General features: G+C 36.2%; 1 pseudogene; it reads left to right on the plus strand.

The window, feature by feature from the left end:
• Positions 1 to 10,820: 10,820 nt before the first annotated feature.
• Positions 10,821 to 12,133, plus strand: LOC149554449 (protein neprosin-like; annotated as a pseudogene).
• The last annotated feature ends 395 nt before the right edge of the window (positions 12,134 to 12,528 follow it).

Genomic DNA, 12,528 nt, shown 5'->3' on the forward strand with positions numbered 1-12,528 from the left:
ATGGATGGCTATGAGGGATTTGCTGATAGGGATTGTACATTGTTTGGGCAGCTGCATGGTGGATGACAGGTTGCTGAGGGGGAGGTGGCGCATATTGCTGCATGTGCTGCGAGGCTTGCTGTTGATATGGGATTTGAGGTTGGGATTGAGGAACATAAGCTGGCTGTGGGATAAATGGATTGCTTTGTGGAGGTAAGGTATAAGATGGTTGAGAGGCTTGGGGAAAGGATCGGGGGGCTTGTGGGGTTTGACCAATATATGTGGGTTGTGCCCCCATTTGGGATGGTATCTGCAAATAATTGGTGGTTGGCTGGGGTGGTGGATTACCTCCTAGAAGTGGCATTGAAAAGTAGTTGGTAATTGGAGGTAATGGATTAGTTGGTGGTGGAGGTGGTGGGAATTGAAAGCTTGGGAATGGAACTGATGGGGTTTGATAGCTTTGTGGTTGGATTTGGAAGCTTGGTAGAGTGGTGGCAGGGGCTGGGGTCACTTGGGAGCTTGGTAGAAAATTGGTAGTAGCTTGTGGGATTTGATAGCTTTGTGGAGTGAGGGTAGTAGCTTGTAGATTTGTGGCTAATGGTATTGAGCTCCCAAGACCTAATGGAAATGATGGGATTGTGTGTTGGGCTGCAGTGAACAAGCTAGGGGTGATGAAAGGTTGATTACTTGGCCCCATGGGTGGCATCCCTGTTGTATATTGCTGAGGTTGGCCAAAGATGCTAGCACTGATTTGGGAGATGGGTGGATTTGGAAGGCTGGGTTGGGGAGCAGCAGCAGCAATAGTGAAGGGGGTGAACGGTGAGCTGTTTTGGGTAAAGGGGGTTTGGATCAGAGAGGTATGAACCAAGGATGGAGTGGTGGTGGCTGGGTTGGCTTGTGGCATGGAGATTCCAACTTGGGTGGATGATGGTATGTTTGGGTCTGTTGGATCATATGGATTGGCTGGAGGCTCTTCTTTTGGCATATATTGAGGATAATTTGGATCATAAGAGCCTATGGGTGGTGGTAGCTGCCCAAACAATGGGTGAGATGGATCTGATAATGGAGGGGGTCTTCCAAAGTCAAAGGTTCCTACATTTTCCCTTCGAAAATTAGCCATGATTGTCTCTTTGTTCTTGTTTATAATGGCATTTACCAATACTGCATTTCCTGGTTGGTTCATGAAAGCTTCAATGTCAGTACGTGATGGCATAGCTTTCTCTGGGATGAAGGATGGCTGAGTGCTCAAGGGGGGTGAGGCTGTTCGATCCAAATGATAGGGCTCCATTGTTTCTTTCTTCTTGGCTAAGCAAGTGACGGGTGGCATGAAAAATGCTCTTAGGGATGAGATGCAATAATGCTGATGGATGCAAAAGGGGGAAGGCTTCTCTATGCAAATGATTTCCTAGGTTAAGGCAAAGCTATACGAAAAAACCTAAGGAGGATTGGGTTGGAGATTCTAACTTCAAAGATATGTTGCCAAAGCACGAAAGGTCTGCTTTCCTATGTGTAAGCTTGGTGGTGATTGTGTCAACTTAAGGATAGACTGATGATCCTTTAGGAAGGACACGAGATTGACCACTTGTGGATCCCAACCTTTAGCTTAAGGTGATGAGGGATAACAAGTGACAAAGTTGGATCACCCTAGACAAAGCTCTGTCAAAGGGATAACCTTGGTAAGATTGATGGATTTGGAAGATTTTAGGAGTGGCAAACTTTTGGCAAAAGTGACAACAATTGTGAAGGCTTGGATGTGAGGTTTTGATTGCTGGCTAGATGGTTTGATTCTAAATGAGATGGATGAGCTAATAATGCTTAAGGGGATAACCTAAGATGGCTGGCTTTTCTACAAAAATGACTCTAAAGTGAAGCTTATCCAAGAAGATGTGGAGAAACAAGGGTGTCTAATCATAGAAATCATGCCTAGTTGGTAAGGCATAAGCAGGATTAACTCCTGGATGTTGGCTAAATTTGATGGTGCACTCTAACCAGGCCTCTTGAAGTGCTTCGTCGGTAGCTTTTGCCTCTACTTTGTGGAGTTTGGCAATTCGTGGGCTTGGTGTTATTTCTTTTCTCTTGGCTGAAAGTTCTTGGTATGCTAGAGATGGTTTGAGTTTAACTTTGTGGAACTTCTGTTTGGGTTTGAGTTGCTCTGACATCAATTTCTGAATTTGCTTGGCTTTGAGAGATCTTGGTTGTTTTGCTTCAACTCATTCAACTTCTGGAATAGGTAGTGACTATGCTAAGTATGCCCTAAGCTAGGATTGACCAAGTTTGGCAAACATTCATTCAACAAATAAAAGATCAAGCAATAGATAGAAACAACCAGATAGAAGTTTTTGATTCTCAGAAAGTGATACTTGCGCCAAGGAGTGTGTATGTTCTACAAATGTTTCGATCAGTCACCTCAAACACATTAACATCCTAGATGGTTGTCTACAAGGCTGACAGTTGGTTTAGCTAAGGAGTCCTCGATATACCCAAGGTACGTGAGGCCCAAATCTGTAGATGAGACCAAAAAGATGTCACACAACCGAGAGGAGCGGTAACCCACTTCTCCTCTTTCACTTCTCAAGGGTATAAAGTTCCTTGAGGCTTAGCCCGAGTGACAAAATCTTGATCCCAAGAGAGGTGTCTTTCGATTCACCTTCCGATTCTTATACTCCGCCAGAACGCTGGAGTTGAGGTCATCCAAGGGGTGATGAAATCCCCAAGCAGGCCTCCTAAAAACAAACAAGGTTTTGGATCCTAATCTTATGCACCCAAGATGGCCTCGAAAGATGACAAGGGGAGAGAAGACTTGGATGACCTTGGGCTAAAAAACACATTTGTTCTTTTACCAACTGACGCTTAAGTTTTTTGATCTAGACTTTGCAAGCACTCATGTTTAAGATACAATGTTTATTCCAACTTGAAGCACCAAAAAAAGTAAATCGATCGAATAATGAAAACAATAAGAAGAGTTAGGGTCAACAAAAGCAAACTCGCGCGCCCAGAGGCCCTCCACGTCAAGTATCGATTAATTTTCTTTAAGGCATTCAAGATTAAGTGTGAGTTTGTTTTAAGCCCAAAACAAAAGTGTGTGAGATTCGATTTCAAGCGCGCGCCCGGAGGCTCTCCACGTCAGTTGTTGTTCAATTTTAGTGCCCAAACTTGAAGTGTGATCGATTTAATCTAGATTTTTGATCATTTAAGAATTTTGATAAAGTTAAAGCAAAAATTCAAAGACCAAGTGAGTGAGTTAGATTGTGGAACATTTAACACCTTTTTCAAGTAGACCCATCCCCATAAATGGCGCTGAGATTGCAACCAAAGGTTAATATTTGATGGGTGATTAGAAAAGAGGTGAGTCCAAGGAACTACTCAAATTGATTTTTGCAAATTTGTATTTTAACTTAACAAGGTTTCTTAAATGTCCAAAAATCAAACTTTACCTAGATTGCATGTGGAAAAGAGATTTGTTTTGTTCAATTTTTAGAAGCTCCAAATGAAGTGTTTGATATTGCAATAGTTAATTGATCCTTAGAATTCAAGATTGGATTTTTTGTTTTAACCATGCATTCAAGGAAAATTTGATTTTAATCCATGGCATTCAAGAGTGATTTTAGCAACATGCATTCAAAGAAAAGTGGTTAAACATTCAAGTGTTTTCTTTTGAGCATTCAAGATTGAGATTTTGTGTGTTGTTTTAAGAACTTTGAAGTGCTTTGTTTTAACCTTAGATCATTCAAGATTGTTTTGGACTCAAAAGTGAAAATGACTCTTTGGACTTTGGTTTTCATTCAAGATTTTGTGTTCTAGTTTGCATATTTTAAGCCCAAAAATGATATTCCTAGATTGTTTTGATGCATGAAAATCCTAAGAAACATTAAAGATTTTGCAATAAGACATTTGTTTGGAACAAATAACAAAGCTTTTAGGACAATTTTTGGCAACCATTTAGGACTCTTAGTTTTTATGAGATTTTTTTAAAAGAACTTTAGTGTGCACTTAGTGTTGATTTTGATCCTTTTGAAATGGAAACTTGAAGTTCTTTTTAAATTCCCAAAAATGAAGTGTTCCTAATTTTGCATGAATGTATCTAAAACCTTGATGTTGCAAGGATGCAAATGATTAGATTGGTTTAGTTTCACTTGTTAAAAGATTTTTTCTTTTTTGCAAATTTTTAATTTTTAATGGATTTAAGTATGATTTGGGGGTTCATTTTAAGCACTAAAAAGAAGTGTGCATGATTTTGCTTCCTCAAAGATAAAAAAATGGCCAAGATCTCCCACAAGAAGAAGAAGAAGAAGTAGATGGAATAAGAAGAATATAGACAAGAAGAGGAAGAAGAATTCCAAGTGCTTTGTCCACCTATAAGCTTGAAAAATCTGCAAATACTATGAGATAAACTATGAGTTCCTTTGTCTTCTTCATGCTCATGTGGACCTACAAAACCAATTTATACAATCCTACCAATCACAAAATAAAGCAAAATTAGCCAAAATCAGCAAATGACATACAAAACTTGACTAAAAAAGCTAATGAAGATGACCCATGCGGGGTCCCACCGGGCGTGCCAAAATGTATATGAGCAATGTTAGTATGCTAATAGAAACCAAATTTAAATAAAACTTCTACAAACTAAACAAAATTCATAAACTTCAAGATAGACTAAGATGAGCTCTCAATTGAGAATATGAGCCATTAATGGACTCTCTCAATAAGAAGCTCTCTTGTTGAGTGGCTTTGTCTAAATAGATAGGATGTATGCTCAAGCCTATGCTTCAAAAAGGGCTTCAAATGGAGTTGGAATTTGGGTGTGAGTGTATGGTTTTGATGTAAAATGGCTTCTCAAAATGGCATTATGACTTTACTTCATGGATTGTGTTAAAATGACTTGGGAGAGGATTCCTTAAATAGGCAAAGGGCTTGAGGGATCAAGGGCTAGGATGCAAGGATGTGAAAAAGCTTATGGAGGGCTCAGATTGCATGAGAGGAGAGCACATGGATTGTGCTTCCTAATAGCCAATCAAGGAGTGACACATGTCACATGGTGAGAGGATGGAGGAAAGGGCAAGGATGAGTCAACAAAGGAGGCTCAAGAGATAAAATCTTCATAAAGACCCTCATAATGACTTGTAAGAGAAATAAAAGGGCTTGTAAGAGTCATTTATGACCTAGTGGACTTCATAAAGTTTTATGGTTGAGATATTTTGAGGGTGATGAGAGAAAATTCGACTTGGACTTGATTAGGAAGGTTTTAAGCTTTCTTAGGCTTGTGCAAATGATTAGAAGATGGATTAGGATGGTTTAGGATTAGCTTAGGGATAGGCAAGTGGATGGCATTTAATGAGGGTGGGTGAAGGAGGAGATATTTGTTAGCTTTGGCTTGGGTTAGTAAGTCTTAACCCATGTTTAGGGAATGTGACAAGGTTAGGAGGGGATTAGGATTAGGTTTAAAGACATCTTCTAGAAGAGTCTAGATTTTGGAGGAGGATAAAGACTTTCTAGAATAGTCTAGAATTTCTTAGGATGAGGATGGAGACTTTCTAGAAGAGTCTAGAACTTCTTAGGATGAGGATAAATTATATTTTTAGGAAATAAATAAAGTTTTATTTATTTCAAGGGTTTAGGTTGAGGAGATATTTATTAAAAAATTTTTAATAAACATGAGGATTAATATTTAATTTTAATTAAATATTTTGAGTTGGGATTAGGGGTAGGAAATGATGGGATTAGCCTTTAATCAAAATTAAAGAAGGATTAGAAGATTTTGGAAGAGGTTATTGGTCATAAGGAAATTGGCCAACTTTTGGGAAAAAAATAAATTTTTTATTTATTTTAGGATTTTTGGTCAATTTATTAATTAAATAATTAATAAATAAGGAAATAATGTTTAAATAAGATTTAAACATTTTTGGGAGGGATTCCTTAATTAAATATTTTTAATTAAGATAAAAGGATTTAATGGCATAAAAATTAATTAATTAATTAATTAAATAATTAATTAATTAATAAATGATGATGTCATCGGGAATTTTTCAGAAAATAAAAATACTTTATTTTCTAAAGGATTTTTAGGTGTCTACAGGGATAGGTGAAGAATCATTTGAGGACCTGTAACATGCATATAATCTTACTAGTTACAATTAGGGATTTAGTCTTAATAGTCCTAATGTGAGTAATGCTTTAGACTTGAAGGACCCTTTGGGTTTGGAATCCAATATATATCAGTAAGTACAACAATCTTTTGATCTAATTTCTCAAGAGCATTACTACCAACATGAATATTCACAAACTCCACTGGGATGCATATCCTTTATTGAAATCCAAGTTACTAACAAGCTTTAGCCTTTATCAATCTTACAAACTCTATCTCAAGCTACTTTCAATCCCAAAACACCTAAGTCTAGAAGCGGACCAAATGGATCTAAGACTAGAACTAAAATTGTAGCTAGAATACAAACCACATTGGATAAGAAATTTCTTGTTTCTAAAAGATCAACAAGGAGAACAAGGTGTTGTCCTTGTCCACAATGAAAATAAAATCATGGAATGTCAAAGGCATAGAATTAAACAAGTGATTGATTCTATGTAGGCAAACATTATTTTTTTACAAGAGACTAAGATATCTTAGGACAATTTTGATAAAATTCTAGCAAAATGGAAAAAATGGAAATCTCTACATGTTCCTAGAGTGGGAGCATCTAGGGGCCTTGTAATTCTTTTGAATCCCCTCTCAATTATTGCACAACTCATTCATCAAGATAATAACTAGCAAATGTTGCATATCTCTACTTTTTGACATCTCTTTTATCTTGATTAATGTTTATGGTCCTTCATCATCATAGGATAAAGTATGCTTGTGGGAAAATATTACTCATTTTTTCTAGGTCCAAGATACACAAAAAATTATCATTGGTGGTGACTTTAATGCTTTGCTATCTCAGGAGGAAAAAATTGGGGGTCTTGTTCCTCCTCCTAAAACTCTACAAGATTTCAATTGTTTTGTAAATAATAATAATCTCATGGACATTCACCCAAAAATGAATCTTTTACATGGAAAAACAAAAGGTCTACATTTGCACATATTGCTGCACATCTAGACAAGTTTCTTCTATCTCATGATTGGAAATTGAGTTTCTTGGACATCTCCTCAAATATTCTTTCTAAATCAGGCTCAAACAATTTTCCTATATCTTTAAATCTCATACAATCAAAATTAAAGCTTTGATAATCAATTCAACTCCTCTTTCAACTGTTAAAGAATGTGGCTTCAACATCTATAATTCTTGAAAAATGTTCAGCATTGGTGGAATGAGGCTCCACCTATTGATGGATTTAAGATGCATTAGTTTTCCATGAAACTAGAGTTTGTGAAATCCCAAATCAAGATCTAGAATCAATAGGTATTTAAGAATGACTTCTCTCAAAAATCTGAAGTGAAACAATAGCTAGAAGATGTATACAATCATATGATCCAAAATGGTATGATTGAAGAAACATATGTCTCTCAGGAAAATCTCTAGCAAGAGTGGGATGAATTGTGCACTAGGGAGGAAACTTATTGGAGACAAAAGTCTAGAGAGCTATGGCTTCAAGATGGTGATAGAAACACAAAAATTTACCATGCTTTAGCGAAGAAAAATGGGGTCTCTAATACAATATTCCAAATTAAAGATGCTAATTTAGGAAACCTCATTACAAATGAAAATCTCATTTAGCAAGAAGGGCTTAAATTTTTCAAGAATCTTCTTACCCTTGCTACTTTTCCCTCTCCCACTCCTTCACAAGTTAATGAGATCCTTGAATCCATACCAACTATGATATCTTCCCAAGATAATGACATGTTGTTGGCACCCTTCACCATCCAAGAAATTTGTAAGGTGGTTTTCTCCTTTTCTCTTGACAAAGCCCATGGCCCAGATGGTTTCTCTACCTTGTTTTATCAAAGTTGCTAGGATATCATTGGTTGGGACTTATTTGCTGCTATTGAAGAATCCAGGAAGAGCAAGATCATGCTTAAGTATTTCAATACTAAAAATATTTCAATTATTCAAAAGATCAAGGATCCTCAAACATTTGCCAATTTTAGATCAGTTTTTCTATGTAATCTATCTTACAAGATGATAACTAAGGCTATTTAACTATGGGCTTACAACACCTTATCCCTCACACCATTTCACTGGAACAAGGGGGTTTTATCCCAAGTAGAGAAACTATGGAAGGTGTCTTAGTGGCACATGAAGTTCTCCATTCTATAAATTCAAACTAGTCTTCAACTTTTGTAATAAAACTTGACATGGTGAAAGCATATGGTAAGATTGGTTGGAATTTCTTGCTTCAAGTACTTATCAAAATGGGTTTCTCTAAAAGTTGGTGCAATTATGGCCTGCATTTCGGGTGCTTGGTTCTCAATTTTAATAAATTGTAAACTAGTGGGATTTTTTGCATCTACACAAGGGGTCAGACAAGGAGATCCACTACCTCTGATTCTCTTCATCATCATGGAAAAAGCTTTTAGTAGGACCATTTCTCACCAACACATGATTAGTAAATGACATGGGGTTCATATTTTAGGTACAAACATTTCTATTACACATTCCTTATTTGTAGATGATACATTATTATTTGGATTGTCAAATGTTTAGGAGGCTCAACATATTAAACATATTATCAATATTTACTCAGTGGTATCTGGTCAAGCCATAAATGCAAAGAAGTCAAAAATCTATTTCTTCAATACAACAAAAATGATATCTGACAAAATCAATTTGATTTTTGGTTTTACAATAAAATTCTTACCATCTATATATTTGGGAATTACTTTCTTTATGGGTTCAAATAAATCTTGCTATTGGTCTTTAGTCATTCAACGTATTCAATGTAGAATTGTGGATTAGAAAGTAAGATGGTTATCTTTGGTTGGTAGAATTTTGTTGATCAAGTCCATCTTTGCTATAATCCCAAATTATTTCATTGCTGTCCTCAAAGCTCCACCCAAAATACTACTCCAAATTCAAAAAAATGATTAAGGGATTCTTTTGGATAGGTAACATGAATGATTCTAGCAAAATCCCACTCATTTCTCTTCAAGATATGTCACATGTCCCTTTAGTTGGAGGTGTTGGTGTGCATGATCTAACCAAAAGAAATGAGGCTTTTGGTGGAAAATTAGTCTAGCAAATGTACAACAAGCCTCATTCCACTTGGTGTAAGATTATGGAACAAAAATACCTAAACAATAATGAGTCATCCAAAATTTTCTCCATGTTGGATCCCCTAAAAGGTTTAGTTATTTGGGATTTCATGATAGCTTCACATGACATTGTGGTTAAATATGTCTCTTGGGAAGTTAATAATGGTAGTAGAGTCAATTTTTGGAGGGATTCTTGGAATGGTCATATTCCTCTATCAAATTTTTCAATCTCTACTAACATTATTAAGGTTTTTGAACTTTATTGGGGTACTCAAATAGATCAGTATATTGATAATGTTTGTGAATTTTTTGGGAAAGTATTTTGGAAGAACCTAAATCTGCTACCTTTGACATTTTAGGAGATTAACTAGTTCAAAGGCATATTGACTTCTAGACAAGTATTCATCTCTAGATCCAATGATAGGATCATTTGGGCTCCAGCTAAGGATGACCATTATTTAGTGAAGGAGGGTTATAAGATCCTACAACAAAATGTATCAAATAAATTTTTTAGTAGAGCATATACATTTTTCTGGAACCATATTGTGCTTCCAAAGGTTGGCTTCTTTTCTTGGCTTGCATTAAAACATAGGATCTTGACTAGTGATAGATTGAATAGGTTGCATATTGCCCCATCTTTTAACTATGTTTTATGTAATGAGTGTGAAGAATCAGTGGATCATCTCTTTGTCTCATGCCCATTTTCTTATTAGTGTTGGAGCTTCATTTTGAAAAAATTAAATTATAGTACTCCACTTCAAAATAACCTTTGGGATCTCTTTCAAGCTTGGCCAGTTCTTTACTCAAACTCTTTATTTGTAAATCTAGGGAAATGTATTCCAAAATTGGTTGTCTAGGCTATATGGTGGGAACACAATAAGCGTATCTTGAGAGAATAGTATCATTCCTTGGAAATTTTTTTGGAAAGAATTGAAAGATCTATATTAGAGGTGATAAACACAAGTATGATAAACTCAAAATTTAACCCTGTTGTTATCTCTTGGGACTCTCAAGTGATTCAAAAATAGAAACTGTTATTTATTCTAGATGGTTGGAAAATCAATAACATAACCTCTTCTCCCTTATCTCAAAGAAATGTAATTTTGAGACCCCTAGATGCATGATATTGGAAACTAAATTTTGATGGTGCATCAAGAGGCAATCCTAGAAATTTTGGTCTGGGTGGATGCATTAGAGACTCCAATGGAAAAGTTGTGGCACTTACAACTTCCCCTTTTCCTATCGATACAAATAATATTGTAGAAGCCCAAGCTCTACTAACTGGTCTTATTTTAGCCAAACAAGGTAATTTTTTGCTATTGCATATTGAAGGTGATTCTTCCATAATTATAAATTCTTTTATTCATTAAAAAATTTTCATTGGAAATTAAAATACATCCTCATCCAAATCTAGAGGCTCTTAGATAATTGTCATGGTGTTTTCATATCACATACATTAAGGGAGGGAAATCAAGTTGTTGACACCCTTTCAAACATGGGTTGTGATGGGCTATTCCACTCATCATTTCATTCAATACCCATAATTTAAAAGTATGATACTCTTAAAAGTTTAATTGAGCTTGATAAGACTGCCTACTTGTGGGAATAAGAGGATTTTAGGGAAATTTGGCCAGAGTAGTATCTAGTCATTATTGCTATTATGGAGGTAGCCTTCATTAGAGCAGTAACCACAAAGAGATCATGTGCTTGGAAGGTCTTACTTCTCATTTTGGTATTTTTTGCATTGTTTTTTGTTTATGGAAAGGAAGGATCCATTGAGCTCAATATTAATTCATCTGGGATGGGGAGGTATAATTTTACTCATCCATGGTCAAGGAGAACCAGGAAACTCTACATGATTCAGAAGAACTTGAGAAAAATAAACAAACCTGTCATCAAAAGCATATAGAGTCTAGATGGAGATATCATAGACTACATTTTCCTCCACAAATAACTTTCATTTGATCACCGATCGCTTAAGGACCATAAGATCAAGGATCTGCTAGAGAGGCCTTCTAGGTTTCTTGGAAGGGTTAATGAAACAAGTTTTAGTAGTATACACACTTCCCATACATGGCACCTTAGTGGATATTTCTTAGAAGGAACAATGCTGGTGAGAAGAATAACTGAGGAAAATCTGATGATAGTTGAATCACCTCAAAAATATGGAAGAAAATCATACATATCTAAGAGATTTTCTCAAAATCTAGATATTATCAATGGAACTGGGCTTGAGCATTAAATAGCCTATGTACAAGGAGAAGAATATTATAGTGCAAAGGCCACTATAAATTGGTGCTCACCAAAGATTGAAACTATGGGTGAGTTTAGCTTATCTCAAATTCAGGTTCTCTCTAGATCATTTAATGATTGAAATTTCAACAACATTGAAGTGAGTTGGCAGATCAGCCCCAAACTATATGGTGACAATAGGCCTAGATTATTTAATTATTGGATGACTAATTCATACAAGGAAACTAGTTGCTACAATCTTTTATGTTCTGGCTTTGTGCAAACCAACAACAAGATTGCAATTGGTGCTACCATATCATCTTTTTTGAAACTCTCTAGCACTCAATATGATATCAGCATTCTTAGAAGGATCCTAAGCAAGGGAATTGGTGGATGGAGTTTGCAGACAACACATTGGTGGGATATTGGCCTTCTAAAATTTTTAGTCATCTTGCAGACCATGCAAGCATGGTGGAATGGAGGGATGACATGTTCAATTCAGAGCTAGGAGGAAAGCACACCTCCACTCAAATGGGAAGTGGTCATTTTGTAGATGAAGTATTTAGTAGAGCAAGTTACTTTCGAAATATAGAGCTTGTGGATGTTGATAATAGCTTGAGACTTGTTGACACCATGTAAACTTTAGCAAAGCATACCAATTGTTACAACATTCACAATACCTATAATAGTGATTGAGGTAACCATTTCTATTTTGGTGGACTAGGGGGTGACTCATGGTGACCTTAGTAAACAAGACCCTTCTCTATTATTTGATATTTTCTCTTCTCCTTGAAGATGATTGACATGGTTCAATGTAATGGCTTCAATACATTGTACTAGGTTTATGCATCAAAAGATTCCACATTTCGGTAGCCCACTAATTGGTTTATTTTTATCAAAGTGTGGACTGTGTTACAAGATTCATAACCGCAACTCTATCCACATGAAAAATACTCTGCATGTTGCCTCTTGGTCTTTAGGTTTTCAATTTGAAGAACGTGTCCAGAAAGTTGGATATGCTCTTGTTGACCTGCTAGTGTTAATGATGCTTCTATATGTGATAGCAAACCTATCCATGGTTTTGATGATATGGAAGAATGACTCTGGGCCTGGTTTTGTCTTTTCAGATTGCTATA

The sequence above is a fragment of the Cupressus sempervirens genome, chromosome 5, assembly GCF_028749045.1.
Source record: "Cupressus sempervirens isolate cs-2001-9-10 chromosome 5, ASM2874904v1, whole genome shotgun sequence".
Lineage (NCBI taxonomy): Eukaryota > Viridiplantae > Streptophyta > Pinopsida > Cupressales > Cupressaceae > Cupressus > Cupressus sempervirens.